The sequence below is a fragment of the Chrysemys picta genome, chromosome 10, assembly GCF_011386835.1.
Source record: "Chrysemys picta bellii isolate R12L10 chromosome 10, ASM1138683v2, whole genome shotgun sequence".
Lineage (NCBI taxonomy): Eukaryota > Metazoa > Chordata > Testudines > Emydidae > Chrysemys > Chrysemys picta.
The window spans coordinates 42,064,635-42,080,758 of record NC_088800.1 but is presented as its reverse complement, the minus strand read 5'-3'; the positions used below and the strand labels follow the sequence as shown (position 1 = coordinate 42,080,758).

Sequence of the window (16,124 nt, the reverse complement as noted above, 5' to 3'; positions counted from 1 at the left end):
TTAATAAAACAGTTATAATTAAACACATACAAGCACTATATAAGTAATCTCTCCTTTAAAAATGCAAAGATTTTTAATCTTTATATCTTATTTCACTCAGTGAAATAAAAAATTTATTAAATCAGTTAAGCTTATCTGTAAAATTATTTTGCTAAATCATACACAAAATCCTTGGTAAGTGGATGCTAACTGTAGTCAATTCTCTCCGCCAACACTCCTTCACAAAAAGGCACAGGAATACATTTTTAACATGCCAATAAAACAAAATGTATATTCATCTCTGATGACAACATTGGATGATAAATGCAAATCCTTTTCCAAAGGGCACCAGAAAGGGGGAAACAATGGCTCAGTCAACACAAGGCTGATCTTGCAGATTCCTGTTGCACTGGTTTGTTTTGAACACTCACTGAACAAACCAAAGCAGAGTTTCAGAGTGGCAGCCGTCATTACAAAACCTAATTTTACCATACTAATTTCCCCCTACTGTTACTCACACCTTCTTGTCAACCGTTTGAAATGGGCCACCCTCATTACCACTACAAAAGGGATTTTTCCTCCCTTGGAATTCTACTGTTAAATGAATTGTCTCGTTAGACTGACCCCCCACTTGGTAAGGCAACTCCCAGCTTTTCATGTACTATATATATATATATATATACACACACACACACACACACACACCCCTTCTATGGTATTTTCCACTCCATGCATCTGATTAAGTGGGTTCTAGCCCACGAAAGCTTATGCCCAAATAAATTTGTTAGTCTCCAAGGTGCCACAAGGACTCCTCATTGTCAAAGCAGAGTTGCACTTCTTGAATTTGCTGCCCTGTGAAAGAATTCTAATTGATCGGTATATAGAGTTGATTCAATGCTATGTGATTTTGGCCAACAGCTAGCACTCCAAGGTTTCTTCTAGTACAGGAACTCAGCCTCCTTGCATCTGTCTGAGACAATGCAGCGGAAGCATTGTATTTTATTGTAGAATATGCTTTCAGCCTTTGCTTCATAAACAGTTTCAAATGGTAACGGGGAGTGGGGATACTTATTTTGAAACAACCTCAAAGAGTTGAGCCCAATGCCAAATTGACTTGTCCATTTTTAACATACAAAAGATAGATTACCGGCTGCTCAGATAACATTAATTACGCACATAGACAAGAATTAGATGTTTGTTTAAACAATTTGTTCTCAGACATCAGTGAAGCCAAAGAATCCCAGAACAGTATATTACATGATGTTTAAAGGATTAAATATGTATATATAACATATTCTGTTCCAGGCAAAAAGACTATATTGGAAGTTAAGTTGCAAGAATCATTTACTCAAAATTTAGGAAGTGCCAGAATTAAGGTAGCCCATACACCTTAATTCTGCATACTTGTATATTATACCATTTTTAGTTACTTGATCACAAACTATTCTCTTCCACACAAGGAAAGGTGGTGTGAAGGAGGACATGTAAAATTAGAGCAAACTCACAACTACAGTAACTTTTGCCTCTACTGTACCTTTGGAAAATCCAGCTAATCCACACAATGCATGATTCACAACATAAACAATAGCACTTCCCAGTTCTTAAAAATGCAATGAATGTTGTACAGAGATTTCTTATTACTAAAACAATCCTACTGAACTGTTACTAGCCTACTATGAAGTATATCTAAAGCTCGTCCAGTATAACTAAAGCTTTGTTCACACAGGGTACTGTTTGTCAAAGATTATTCTCTGTTTTTTAAAATCGTGTGTGTTCACTTATGTTAATTCATTAATTTTGGGGATTTATACTGTAGTCTGCCAGTCACCAGAACAAATTATGATGTACTTAAAGTACTTACAGAAACTGCATGTCTAGCCACCAGAATTTTTATGTTCTATGTTCAGCTACACAAACACTTACCGTGTTGAGAGGATGACCTTTGTGGACTGAAACACTTAATGGATCTTTGGATTAGATCCAAACAATTGAGGTAAGACAATAAAAAGAATGTACCATCTCTTTTAGAAAAGAGAAGTCCAGCTCAATAGTGTTCGCTTTCTTCGCTACAGAACCAATTCAAAGAGCAGAGCATGAGTAGTACTGGGCCAAGTCAGCTCCAGCAGGGTTTTAAATATCCCATTTCAGAGACCAGTAACACCTCATTAGTAAGGATTGGGTCATCTCAATGTACACAACTAGAATTAGCTGGTACGCTTTATTGTCAGATCATATTGGCACTCATTCTTTCTAACTTCCCAGCAGGTGCCCCATATCTCATACTGGGTTCCAATAACATAGAAGCAGGTCACCAACAATGCTGGAGGGACAAAGAGGAGGCAGATTGGAGGCTCTGAGAATTGGATATTGGGAAACCCATCCACCAGCATGGGCAACAAAAAGAAACCAAGTGACTGAAGATGAGCACTAGGAGGAAACTGAAGCAACAGGAGGAAGAGCTTGAAGAATGGCAAAGGATATTGGAAGGGGGGCAGGGGAATTGGTAGACGCAACAAAAAAGGCGAAAGACAGATTAATAGATTCCACAGATTCCAAAGGCAGAAGGAACCATCTAGTCTGACCTCCTGTATAACACAGGCCAGAGACGGGTGGAGTCGGGGGGGAAGGCAGAACTAGGAAAAATGTGGGTTCCCAGATGAAGAAGAGGTCAAAGATAGGGATACAAGAGGAAATTGTTAAGCCCAAAAGGATTAGAAAAAGAGAAAGTAAGGTAGCTTTAACAACCCCCTGCGCTAAACATGGGGGCTCAGTGTGTATCCTCCTAAATACCACCATCCACAACTCCCCAAAGCTCCTTCTCTGTGTGGAGCTCTTTACAAAATCCATCTCCACTTGCAAATAAAACGGTCCTGAACATCAGTGACGGCAACAGTTAGGCAACCACAGCGTGACCCTGTATCTCCATTGTTGAGGTTGTCTCTCTCTTGATGCTTTGGGGAATGGGAGGGAAAAGGATCATGGATCCAATCTAAAGCAGTCACCCTCTACTTCTATCCTGTTCTGCCAACAGGGGTCCCTTGAGGGGGATGGATGCAATACATGTCACCTGAAGTGTTGGCATGTTAATGAAACAACTATGTGGTATAAACAATGAACATGCTTAGGCCTACCTACTGAATCTTTGACTGCAGGGTTTTGTTTCACTAAAACCAAGTGGATTTCCCCACACAGAAACCATTTTTCTATTCCCCATGCTGCCTCATTTCCTTCACGAGAAGGGATAGAGCTTGCCTCCCGGTTGCAAGCATGAAAAGGGCAGTTGGTGAAACCAAAGGGTTTTTAAAAGAGACAGAAGTATGTGAATATATTTTTACAAGGCCAAAATTCATTTCATTTTGCCCTTATGATACTTTACACACCACAAGAGAACTCGTACACTCACTCATTTATAATATTTTTCTGAAAACCATGAGTGCAATGGTAAGAGGTGCAGACAACAGTTGGCAGAAGCATGGTCAGGTTGATTGCCAACTAGAAAGATGGCAACGCTGGGAAGGAGGAGGGCACACCAGCTCCTCCCTTCTTCCCCACACAGCTTGAATACTTGCAGTATGGAAATAAAAGACAACCCTGCCCCCACTCAATGACCAACATATAATTTTGTATAAGGACGACTAACATAGGCAACAAGGTAGTGGGTCCACTCTAAAGGGATAGCTCCTCTTGTTCTGTACGATTTGTGTAGTGAAAAGTGCACCCTGTTCCTATTCCAAATGATGACTTATCATTTAATGACCACACAAAACAAATAATTCTTTAGTACACAGTTTAGTAAAGCAACTTTATTAGCTCATGATGAACCACTTTCTTAACTTGCTGGTAAGTGAATGGATGGAACATCAAGCTCACATACCACCACTGGTACACGTACCACCGTTTGGGAACCTCTGGTCTAGTGGATAGGCTACTGGACTAGGATTCAGACCTTTGTTCTGTTCCCAGCTATTCCCTGACTTTTTGCGTGATCTTGGGCAAGTTACTTCACCACTCTTCTCTCTCTCTCTCCCCCATCCTTTATCCTATTGTTTTAGGCTGCAAACTCTTTAGTGCAGGCCAGTAAGAGGAGGAGCGGGAAGATGCAGGGCAGTGGTGGGAACTTGGGAAAAGGGGTGGGGTGGGGGCAGGTCCTGGAGTGGAGCAGGGGGGTTGAGCATTTCCAGGCCAGGAGGAAACCGACGCCTATGGATTCCCCCACTGATTTTCCTTGTCACTCCTATGACCCTAGTGTAATTTTCCATGCTCCCCCACCAATATTTAACCCTCTGTTAAGTTCACCTTTTTTATACTTACTGTTGGGCGTTTGTTACCTGTCCCTACTGAACCCAGTTCAAAGCCCTCCTCAACTAGGTTGGTGAGTTGGTGCACAAAGATGCTCTTCCCCTTTTTGGTCAGGTGAACCCCCAACTCTTTCCAACAGATCATCTTCCTGGAACAGCATTCCACGGTCAAGGAAGCCAAAGCCCTCCCATTGACACCATATGCACAGCCATGAATTCATCTCCACGATGCATGTGTCCCTGCTTGGGTCCTTATCCTCCACTGCTCCCCTACAAACTGCTCCAACACAATCTGCTCCCCTGACCCTTTCACCCTGACTCCCAGATCTCTGATCTGTTCAGGGTCAGACATGGCAGCACCATGAGTGCCTATACGGATGAGCAGCATGGGGTAGTTATCAGGGGGCGGATGAGCCTCAGCAACCTTTCCATAATGTCTTGGACATGACCTTTAGGGTGACAGTTCATTTCCTGGGACATCATGTCAGGTTGGCAGATGGATGCCTCCGTTCCCCTCAGAAGGATGTCCCCAACTACAAGCACGCTGTCTTCTTCTCTTGGATGCAGTAGCTGCAAACCTCCCAGCCTGGGAACAAATGGTTTCTCCTCCTTAGTTATTGAGTTCTGCTCTTCACCACATGTTGACAGTGCAGTATACTGGTTCTTCAACTAGATGGACAGGGACTTGGGAGGGGTGGTGGAGGAAGCACTGTCTATTGCCTGAGGTGGCCAACAGCTAGTCTCCTCCTTGCAGTGCAGCCAGTTTTCCTTCCTCCACTTGTGCTGCTGTAGTCATCTGTAGTTGGATAGCATCCTCCATCCCAGATGTCTCCATGTGCATCCTCTCAAAGTCCTCATGTTCCTGGATGCTATGCAGATGAGCCACCTTGTTCTGCAGCTGTCTTGCCTGCTTCCTGAGGGACTTCACCAACAGACACCTGTAGCCTGATTTAGGGTGTACTGATAATATTAATTGGGATAATATGGGAATTTAATGTATTAATTTAATTATATTAATAATAATTATTAATATTAATTAGTATGGGTTTAGTTTGTTTGATCAGAAGATAAAAGTTCTTGTCCTGAATCAGGCTCCACAGAATTTATAAAGGACCCTCGGGGGTATGACAGGAAGCTCACACTGAGACAGATATAGTTTTAAAGACTTTTTAATAAAATCAATAATAGTAAGTAAATGGTAAAATACCCAGAGTTACAAAGTTACAATTGCATTACTGCTATTCAAAAGATACATATGATAATATAGTATTACGTGTAACAAAGCTTTGGTTAATATACTCACACCCTTCCTTGATAACCTGGTGGTAAGAGACACAGGAACAGACTTGTGGTTCAGGTTTCTCAATTCTTGAGTGAGGGATGCAGTGCTTAGAAAATGCAAAGAGCTATCAAAGCTGACTAGGGTTTACTTAACTAACTTAAACTTAAATCAAAACCTAACAATCAAACTAAGAATAAAACTTAGGGAAACCAAGCTTATCCTAGTTCCCTTGAAACTTAAAGTTTAAGGAGGACAAGTATAGCGTACAAATAGTAGCAGTCATCGTAGATAGATAGAGTGGAGGAAGTAAATGAGAATAGAGTAAAGTGAGAATGGAGATAGTGAGAAATGGAGATGGAGTAAAGTAAGAACGGAGAAAATGGAGAACAGAGAGAGAGAGAAAGCGCGCGCCTCTATTGAGGTGGATTACCTCTTTTATAGGGCAAATGCTGGACCTCCTTCCTCTTATGCCCAAATTGCATTCCTCACCCACAGAAATGTTAGGGTACCCTTACCCCATAGGCTAGCATGTATGTGCGTACTGATGACAGGTATGTACGCACATCAGTCTCTTGTGGTGTACTTGTTAAGTCTATGGGAAAACACCCTGTTTCCACCCTTTAAGGCTATTGGTCCAGGTAAAGGTCTCTAGACATCTGCGTGGGTTTTTTGTCTAATTTTACTTTTCTGGGTGAGAGTCTCAAAAGGTGTTAACTTCACATTAGCTCAACACACCTCTCACACCTGGTGGTTTCCCCTGCCTGGCTTTTGGCAGCCAATGCTGGTTAAGGGAGTGATTTTTGGTGACATTTCTATACCAGCAAAAGCCCTAGTGTAGGAACAGCTGTACTGGTATACAAGTGCTTTTGCTAGTATAGCTTATTTCACTTACCAAACTAGTATAAACTATACCTGCAAAAGCACTTTTTTGCCAGTATAACCTATGTCTGCATTAGGAAGGTTTGGCAGTCCAGCTATACCAGCAAACCTTTTCCACGGGAGACCCGATCCAGGATTCAAATTGGTGGGAAGACCAAAAAGCCTCAAGTTTGTGATGTCAGACTCACACATACTCAGTTCAACATGTTAGATGGAAGAGCACTTATATTTCTAAAGTTAGTCTGATCTTAGTTATCTTTGGAGGACTCTGTGTGGTGTAATGCTATTTATTATTATGTCAGATGTTTCCAAAAAAGATCAATGGAAAGTTTCTTTGGTCTAATTCTCTCTAAACAGTTGAGAGGCAAGACTCAGGGCCAAACACATGCTTCACAACCTGCAAACACTTCCAGTTGTTAGCAAAGTGATACACTGGATGTGCTGGTATTCATCATGAATGCCTTTAAAAAATGACCATTTGCCCTATGGTTTGCTTTTTATTTATTTATTTTTTTTAAACTGCCATCTGTGGTCTGTCCTGTACTTACCAAAAGGGGTTATTATCCGAAACATCTAAATGGTAATATTGGTAAATGCCAAGTTTTGAAGGGTTCCCACTGTTTTTAAGGGTTCCTGCAATCCTTTACTCACTTTACCAAACCTAATTTACTTATGCTATAGGTAACTTGGCAGTCACCATTGCTTGACATTTGGATTATGCAGCATATGGATTCTCTTAATATCTTTCTATTCTCTGCTCGTTTAGCAGCTGTCCTGCCAAGCAAACTAGTAATCCCACCAGATTTATTGCCTCAGTTTCAAAGTGTTTGCATTTTAGACATGCAAACAGGCTGCAAAGATGCACAACTGAAATCATTCTTGTCTAAGAATTTTTCAAAAGAGAAATATTTGTCAGTGCATGAATGTAGGCTTCCATGGTTAGTCTCCATTTCTCCCCACCCTCAAGCACTCCTATTATTAAAGTTAATATCTATACAATCTGCCATCAGAGGCTGCAGAGGCTGGTTGGAGAGATTGCCATTGAGCATCTTGAGGCATTCCTCATGTAGACATTAACCTGGTTTTCTATCGCATTTCCAATCCCTGTGCCCTGGACAGGAAGCTGAGTTCTTGTTTATCAAGATAAGAGCACCACCACTAAAGCAGCGCGAAGTACCATGATTTACATGAATAATTATTCAAATTCACTCTTCATGAAGTAATGTGCAAAGGGAGATATGACAATTGTATCCAATTAATACTCTGACTTTGGAGTGCATCCCATTTGCTACTTAAAAAAAAAAAAAATCCCCCCTCCAAAGTGCTCTCATCCCTGGAATTTTTCCCCTCACTTTTAACTCCAGTGAGAATTTGGGGAAATGAAGATTTAGAATCTATTTAATATTGCTCCTCAACCAGCTTTCCTTAGACCAAAAAAGAAGCCAACTGTTCACCTAAATACAACTTTGTCTGACAACACTACTTAGTTGTATTGATTCTCTTGTAGTATTATATTGTACAAGGGATATGATTTAGTTGAGGCAGAAAACATAAGCTGCTATACAAATGTTGATCATTAAGCCTTTCTTTTTATACAGTGCATTAAAAGCAGAGTCTAGCCCAGTGGGAGAGCAGCATGTATTGTATACTGATAGTTTGCAAATCTGGTTCCAATGCTGAGACACAGAACCGGTCAAAAGCCAGAGGAACCCAAGGAAGAGCTATGTGTGGCTAGAAAGCTGGTCTCTCTCAAAAACAGAAGTTGGTCCAATAAATGATATTATCTCACCCACATTGTCAGAGGGAATTAACAGGTCATTCAAAGATGTCCCAAAATAACTGAACATAAATAGCTCAGAAAATAAAGAACTGTATGAAGACATCCTGAAGAGACCCAGCAAGTATGTCTATACTATAACCAGTAACTGGGACTTATTCCAGAACCATCCAAACAACAGGAATAAAACTGGCATAAGTGAGGCTCCTTGCACTGCATCTGCGTTCATGCTACTCAGTGAAGCTACCATACACTTGATCTGGTTTGTGTGTTTTCAGGGACAGATGTAGCTAAGTTTCTAGGAGCCAGTCATGTACCTCAGATTGAAATATTTATTTTCAAAAATGTTCATTATCTAAAGCAGGTAACAGTAATTTGAGGGGGCAAACATTATTCTGGATGGTCAGTGGCATGGACTGACAGAGAGGGCTTTTACAACCTGGCTAGAAGACTCTGATTTGGAAGCCAAATATGATAGTTTCATTCTTTGACTGCCAGCTCTGGATGAGAAGGTAAAACATTGCCTTGTGCTGAGAATCTGGCAGAACAGGGACAGGGGCTAGTCGCTGGAGTGTAAACATGCATTTCATTTAATCAGATAAATTAAACCAGCAAAAATTTAATTCAAAATTGTATGAACACAAAATACTCAGAGGAAGAAAAAAATGCACAAGAATTCACCCATCTCTTTCAAAATAGCCAAAAAGTTGAATCCTTTAAGAAATAAGATGTCTTCAAAAAGGACAAAAATTGCAGTTGAAAGATCATCACCTCAGGTACTCAGAATTGACCATTATCACTTCTCTCCTCCCAGAATGTGGTTAACAGGGCCGGCTCCAGGCACCAGCTTGGCAAGCAGGTGCTTGGGGCGGCCACTCTGGAGAGAGGCGGCCACTCCGGAGAGGGGCGGCAGGTCCAGCTATTTGGTGGCAATTCAGCGGACGGTCCCTCACTCCCGTATGGAGCGAAGGACCTTCTGCTGAATTGCTGCCGCAGATCGCGACTTTTTTTTTTTGGCTGCTTGGGGCGGCCAAAACCAGGGAGCCGGCCCTGGTGGTTAAAATCACAAAAAAATGATATATCATTATTTATTAGGTATTGCTGCTTTCAGAATTACCTCCACTTGGAGCTTATCATAAGCATGATGCTGCACATGCTTCTTTCTTATTGAACAAATTCCTTTATGGGATATGGTAGAACTTCTCAATATAGCAGATTGGGAGCAGTAAGTGTTGAGGACGGGTCAGTTGTACAGACTGAGCTGAATCACTTGGGTAGGTGGACTCATTTGAACACAGCCAAATGCAAAATCAACTAGGATGAAAAAGTGTACGTCACACTTACAAAATGGGGAACCATATCCTGAAAAGCAATGACAATGAAAAAGGATTCAGAGGTCATGACAGATTACCAGTTGAACATGAGCTCCTAGTGTGATGCTGCAGTTAAGGGATTTAATGTGGATTCTTGGATATATAAACTGGGGAATATCAAGTAAAGAGGTAACATGACCTCTGTGTACACTGGAATAATTTACCTAGGGACATAGTGGATACTCCATCCCTTAAAGTTTTTAAAATAGAGACTGGATATATTTAAAAAAATATGTACTATAGCTCAAACAGAAGTTATAGGTTTAACGCAGAAATTGCTAGGTAAGGTTCACTGGCCTGTGCTACGCAAGTGGTCTGATTAGTTGATCCTTCTGGCCTTATGATTTAGTTCTTCCCTACAAGCTGAACCAATGTAAGTAAAGAGTGGCTCTCAATGGAGAAATCTATATGGAACTCATGATTTAGTGACAGATACAAGAGCATCTCAGTATCATTCAGGATTTTATATGTGGCGTTCAATTACTCTGCCAGACAAATTCTATGATGTAAATGCTACCTGCTTCCAACACTTTATTCACACAGTACATGTCTCCAAGTTCAGAGATTCTTTTGTTGTGGTAATAAATGGTAATGTTATGCTAAGTTGCTGTTTAAACACTCAAGATGAAACACCGCACAGACAGTAAGTAAAGGGACTATGTGAGCTAAAGTACCCTTTGCCTGGGCAGTCAAATCTTTCCTGAGGTTCCTTTGTATTGCAAAGCAGCTGCACAAAATCAATACCCAGACTCATCTTTTCAGGCCATGTGGTCCTACTTGGCTAGCTTTTAGTTAAGGGTTTCCCAGGTGAAAAGCTCAGGTTCTGAGGGAGGGACATGTAGTGTCACCTACATGAAGATTTAAAGGCGTGATTTTAGCATATTAGCTAATACAACTTGACTAGTTTAACATGTGTTAAGCACAATGTGCCTTGTTAAGGCTAGACTTTTTAATACACATGGTAACTAGTATGTGCTAACACCATACCTTAAATCAGTGGTCACCAACTGGTCGATCGCGATCGACTGGTCAATCCTGGAGATTCTCCCAATCGATTGCAATCTCCGGCAGTGCAGCAGGGCTGCTGCTAAGGCAGGCACCCTGCCAGCCCCAACCCCACACCACTCCTGGAAGCGGCCGGCATGCCCCCGCAAGCCCGGGGGAGGAAGGAAGGAGGGGTCTCCGCACACTGCTCCTGCCTGCAAGCACCACCCCACCCCCGCAGCTCCCATTGGCTGGGAAGAGGGAACTGCAAAGAGGGGCAGCCCGCAGAGCCACGTGCCTCCCTCCAGGGACTTCAGGGGCGCATTGGCCCCTTCCGGGAGTGGCGTGGGGCTGGGGCAGAGGCAGGCAGGGAGCCTGCCTTAGCCCCACTGCGCCACCGATCGGGAACCGCCTGAGGTAAGTGCCGCCTGGCAGGAGCCTGCATCCCAACCCCCCTCCTGGAGCCAGCACCCCATAACCCCTCCTCCACCCCAAGCCCCTGCCCCAGCCCTGAGCCCCCTCCTGCACTCCAACCCCCTGCCCCAGGCTCAGCCCGGAGCGCCCCTTCCGCACGGAAAACCCCTCAGCCCCAGCCCAGAGCTTGCACTCCCCTCCTGAACCCCAACCCCCTGCCCGGTGAAAGTGAGTGAGGATGGGGGAGAGCAAGCGATGGAGAGAAGGGGAGATGTAGTGAGTGGGGCGGGGCAGGGTAGAGCCTAGCTTGCCCTTAAATTCAAAAAGTGATCTTGGGCATAAAAAGGTTGGAGACCACTGCCTTAGATCATAGGCAACAACTCTGGGTGTTCCAGCCCTGGAGTACCCACAATGAAAAAAAGTAATTGGTGCTTAGCACCCACGGACAGCCAGCTCCCCGCTCCCCCCACCCAATGCCTCCCACCCAGTTGCCGCCCCACCGATCAACTCCTCCCCCTCCCTCCCTGCGCATCCCACCTGCCACAATCAGCTGTTACATGGCATGCAGGAGGCTCGGGAAGGAAGGGGGAGGAGTGGGCATGCTCAGGAAAGGGGTTGGAACTGGGCGGGTGGAGGTAGGGAAGAGGCGGGGTGGGGCAGGGGTCAGGACTTGGGAGAATAGGTGGGGTTGGGGGTGGGACCTGAGGTGGAGCGAGAGGTTGAGCACCCCCTCGGGCCTGGAGGAAGCTGGCGCCTATGCCTTAAATCCTATTATAAACAACGCAAGTATGTTTAAACTGAGATTCCAGAAAAGCCCAAGAGAGACAGATGCCCAAGATACATCTCTTGGTAAAAGGGCAGTGGTGCTTTAATCAAGATTTCTGCAAGTGTGGGTTACAGTGTTGCCAACTCTCATGATTTTGTCATGAGTCTCATGATAATTATGGTTTTCCTTCAAGCTTCAGCTCCTGGAGTCATGTGGATACGTGATGATTTCAGCCTTCGTTTAAAAAAAAAAAAAAAAGTAAATTTCTAGCCCTCGTGGCTGTGGAAATAGCCTCAAAATGTGACCCCACTGCACCCTGAAGGCTCAAAAAGCAGAAGGCAAATAAAAACAAAAACCAAATCTACTATTTTTCATAATCTCCTGATTTTAGTGAGCCTGACTCATGATTTTTGAACATTTGTGGTTGGCAATACTGGAGATGCCTGCATGCAGTCTCCGATCTCTGTTCAAGGAATCAATGTGTACATTTTGTAAAAAACAATTCACACTAGAAGATACCTTGGTTCTGAGTCATCAGTTTCTGCTCCCACTGTGTGGGAAACTGACCCACGTAGTCCAAAAAACTACCACCACCAAGTAAGGGAGCAATACCATCTTCCATTTCAACAGGAATAATTGCAGCATTAGTCTTCTAGTTGAATCCAGAACTTCTCTAATGCAGCCTTCCAAGCTAAGCACTCAGTTACGACAGTGGAGGATGCGATTAAAAAAAATCCTTAAATAGTTATATAGATAGGTAGATAAAGACAGATAGATAATAAGACAGAAAAATATCATATTGCCTCTATATAAATCCATTGTACGCCCACTTCTTGAATACTGTGTGCCACAGGCGCTGACTTTCCATTGTGCCGGGGGGTGCTCTACTTCCAGCTCTGACCTGGGCCCCACCCCCACTCCACCCCTTCCCCTCAAGGCCCCACCCTTGCCCTGCCCCACCTCTTCCCACCCCCCTGGCTCCAACCATGCTCCGGCTCTTCCCACCTCGTTCCGCCCCCTCCGCTGAGCATGCTGCGTCCTTGCTTCTCCCCCTTCCCACCCCAGACTCTTGCATGCCACGAAACAGCTGATTGCAGCAGACGGGTGGGCAGGAGGTGTGGGGAGGGAGGAGGAAGTGTTGATCGGTGGGGCGTGCCAGCGGGCAGGAGGCACTGGGGGGAGAGGGAGATGTTGAAAGGGGGGCTGCTGGTGGGTGCTCAGCAACCACCATTTTTTATGCTGCGTGCAGACCTAGTCATCCCATCTCAAAAAAGATTGGAATTGGAAAAGGTAAAGAAAAGGGCAACAAAAAAGAATAGGGGTATGGAACAGTTTTCATATATAGACCGATTCATAAGACTGGGACTTTCAGCTTGGAAAAGCATTGGCCTGCTAAACCCAGAGTTGTGAGTTCAATCCTCGAGGGGATTTAGGGAACTGGGGCAAAAATCTGACTGGGGACTGGTCCTGCTTTGAGCAGGGGGTTGGACTAGATGACCGCCTGAGGTCCCTTCCAACCCTGATAGTCTATGATTCTATGACAGGGATAGGCAACCTATGGCATGCGTGCCGAAGGTGGCTCGCGAGCTGATTTTCAATGGCACTCACACTGCCCAGGTCCTGGCCATCGGTCCGGGGTGCTCTGGATTTTAATTTAATTTTAAATGAAGCTTCTTAAACATTTTTAAAATCTTATTTGCTTTATATACAACAATAGTTTAGTTCTATATTATAGACTTGTAGAAAGAGACCTTCTAAAAACGTTAAAATGTATTACTGGCACGCGAAACCTTAAATTAGAGTGAATAAATGAAGACTCAGCACACCACTTCTGAAAGGTTGCTGACCCCTGTTCTATGACTAAGGGGGATACAACAGAGGTCTATAAAATCATGACTGATGTGAAGAAAGTAGATAAGGAAGTGTTATTTATTCCTTCTCATAACACAAGAACTGGGGGTGTGTGTGTGTGTCACCAAATGAAATTAAAAGGCAGCAGGTTTAAATCAAACAGGGAAGTATTTCTTCATATCACACAGTCAACCTGTGGAACTCTTTGCCAGGGGATGTTGTGAAGGCCAAGATTAACAGGGTTCCAAAAAGAATTAGATAAGTTCCTGGAGGATAGGTCCATCAATCGCTATTAGCCAGGATGGGTAGGAATGGTGTCCCTAGCCTCTGTTTGCCAGAAGCTGGGAATGGGAGACAGGGGATGGATCACTTGATGTTTACCTGTTCTGTTCATTCCTTCTGAAGCACCTGGCATTGGCCACAGTCAAGAAGACAGGGTACTGGGCTAGATGGACCTTTGGTCTGACCCAGTATGGCCATTCTTAGTTTTTTAAACATAAAGGATAAGAACATATCTGACCCTAAATAAAGGGCTGGCCTTTGATGCAAGGATATATCGTACCAGATTAGTCAGTGGAAATCTTGCAAAAAGCTATCTATCTTAACTCATATGGAATATGCTACAGGCACTAAAAAGCCGCATAAGTATTATACAAACAAAATAAAACCTATTGTGAGATGTCAAACCAAAAGCAGTGAACAAAACTTTTGACTTTGCAACCTGAAGTTCTCATTTAGAGCAAAAAGTTTATTTTTCAAGGAAAAGAACTCAAAATTATGGGATCTACACAAACATAAGATGACAAATAGCAATTATGTAAAGTAGCCCTACATTGGGTCATAGTTCAAGATGACGAACTCCAAATGATAAATAGTTTTTTTTGTGTTTTTTCTTTTTTTTAAGTGAGCATATTAAGCCATGGGAACAGATTACACCAGGGGTCGGCAACCTTTCAGAAGTGATGTGCCAAGTCTTCATTTATTCACTCTAATTTAAGGTTTTCGGTGCCAGTAATACATTTTAACATTTTTTAGAAGGTCTCTTTCTATAAGTCTATAATATATAACTAAACTATTGTTGTATGTAAAGTAAATAAGGTTTTAAAAATGTTTAAGAAGCTTCATTTAAAATTAAATTAAATTAAAATGCAGAGCCCCCTGGACTGGTGGCCAGGACCCGGGCAGTGTGAGTGCCACTGAAAATCAGCTTGCGTGCCGCCTTCGGCACACATGCCATAGATTGCCTACCCCTGGATTACACTATATGGAGAAGGATGTCTTAATTACAGTCTTTAAATCAGGGTGAAATTCTGCCTCCATTGAAGTCGATAAGAGTTTGCCATTCATTGCAGTGTAAACATACCCACAGAAGTCAGACACTGAGGCCGGCCCATGCTAGCTGACTGGGGTTCCTGAGGCTCAGACTAAGGGGCTGTTTAACTGATGTGCAGACATGGAGCTCTGGGACCCTACTACTTCTCAAGGTCCTAAAGCCCAGGCTCCCACCCAAGCATCTACACCGCAGTTAAATAGCCCCTTAGCTCAAGCCCATGAGTTCAAGTCATTTGATATGGTCCAGCTACAGGTGTCTAATTGCAGTGTGGACATGGACTGGCCAGGATTTTACCCTCTACATGGTCTTTCTAAAATATAAGCTCCAATTCAACCAGAAGTTGAATTTCTGCATTTAGCCCAACAATGGGTGAAATCTACTGCCTGTGTTATGCAGGTGGTCCCATTTAGATGGTCAGCATGTTCCTTTCTGACCTTACAATCCATGAACCTATGAAATACTGACTATAAAAACAGGACAGCAAAAGCTTTATGAAAGTTCAAGTTTTCTTAAAAGGAATACATTATAAACAACTTTCCTAAGTGCTGCTTCCTTTAAACTTGACTTAACAGGCTATGAAATTTATTTTTTATATCTCAAATTATGACTGAAAAACCCTTTATCACAGTTAACTCTCAGACTGTTTCAAAACTGAAGACATCATAAGGAAAGCCTTAGGCAAGCAGTTAAAGGAAGTGTGTGTCACCAGTTCTCTCCAATATATTTCATATTGTACATAGCGGAAACAGTTTCTGGCAACAGCTGGATCAAATGAAGCAAAAGAACTCTGCCATTCACTGAAGTCACAGAGTAACATCAGCTATGTGTCACCATCCCAACAGTTCATAGACTCATAGACTTTAAGGTCAGAAGGGACCATTATGATCATCTAGTCTGACCTCCCACATGATGCAGGCCACAAAAGCTGACCCACCCACTCCTGGAATAATTCTCTACCTTGACTCAGCTGTTGAAGTCCCCAAATCATGATTTAAAGACTTCAAGTTGCAGAGAATCCTCCAGCAAGCGACCCCTGCCCAGCAAGCGACCCCTGCCCCATGCTGCGGAGGAAGGCGAAAATCCTCCAGGGCCTCTGCCAATCTACCCTGGAGGAAAATTCCTTCCCGACCCCAAATATGGCGATCAGCTGAACCCCGAGCATGCGGGCAAGATTCTCCAGCCAGACCC

General features: G+C 43.3%; 1 protein-coding gene across 8 annotated transcripts in view; it reads right to left on the bottom strand.

The window, feature by feature from the left end:
• CSNK1G1 (casein kinase 1 gamma 1) overlaps positions 1-16,124 on the bottom strand; it is a 312,438-nt gene that overhangs the window by 93,823 nt on the left and 202,491 nt on the right. The window lies entirely within an intron of this gene.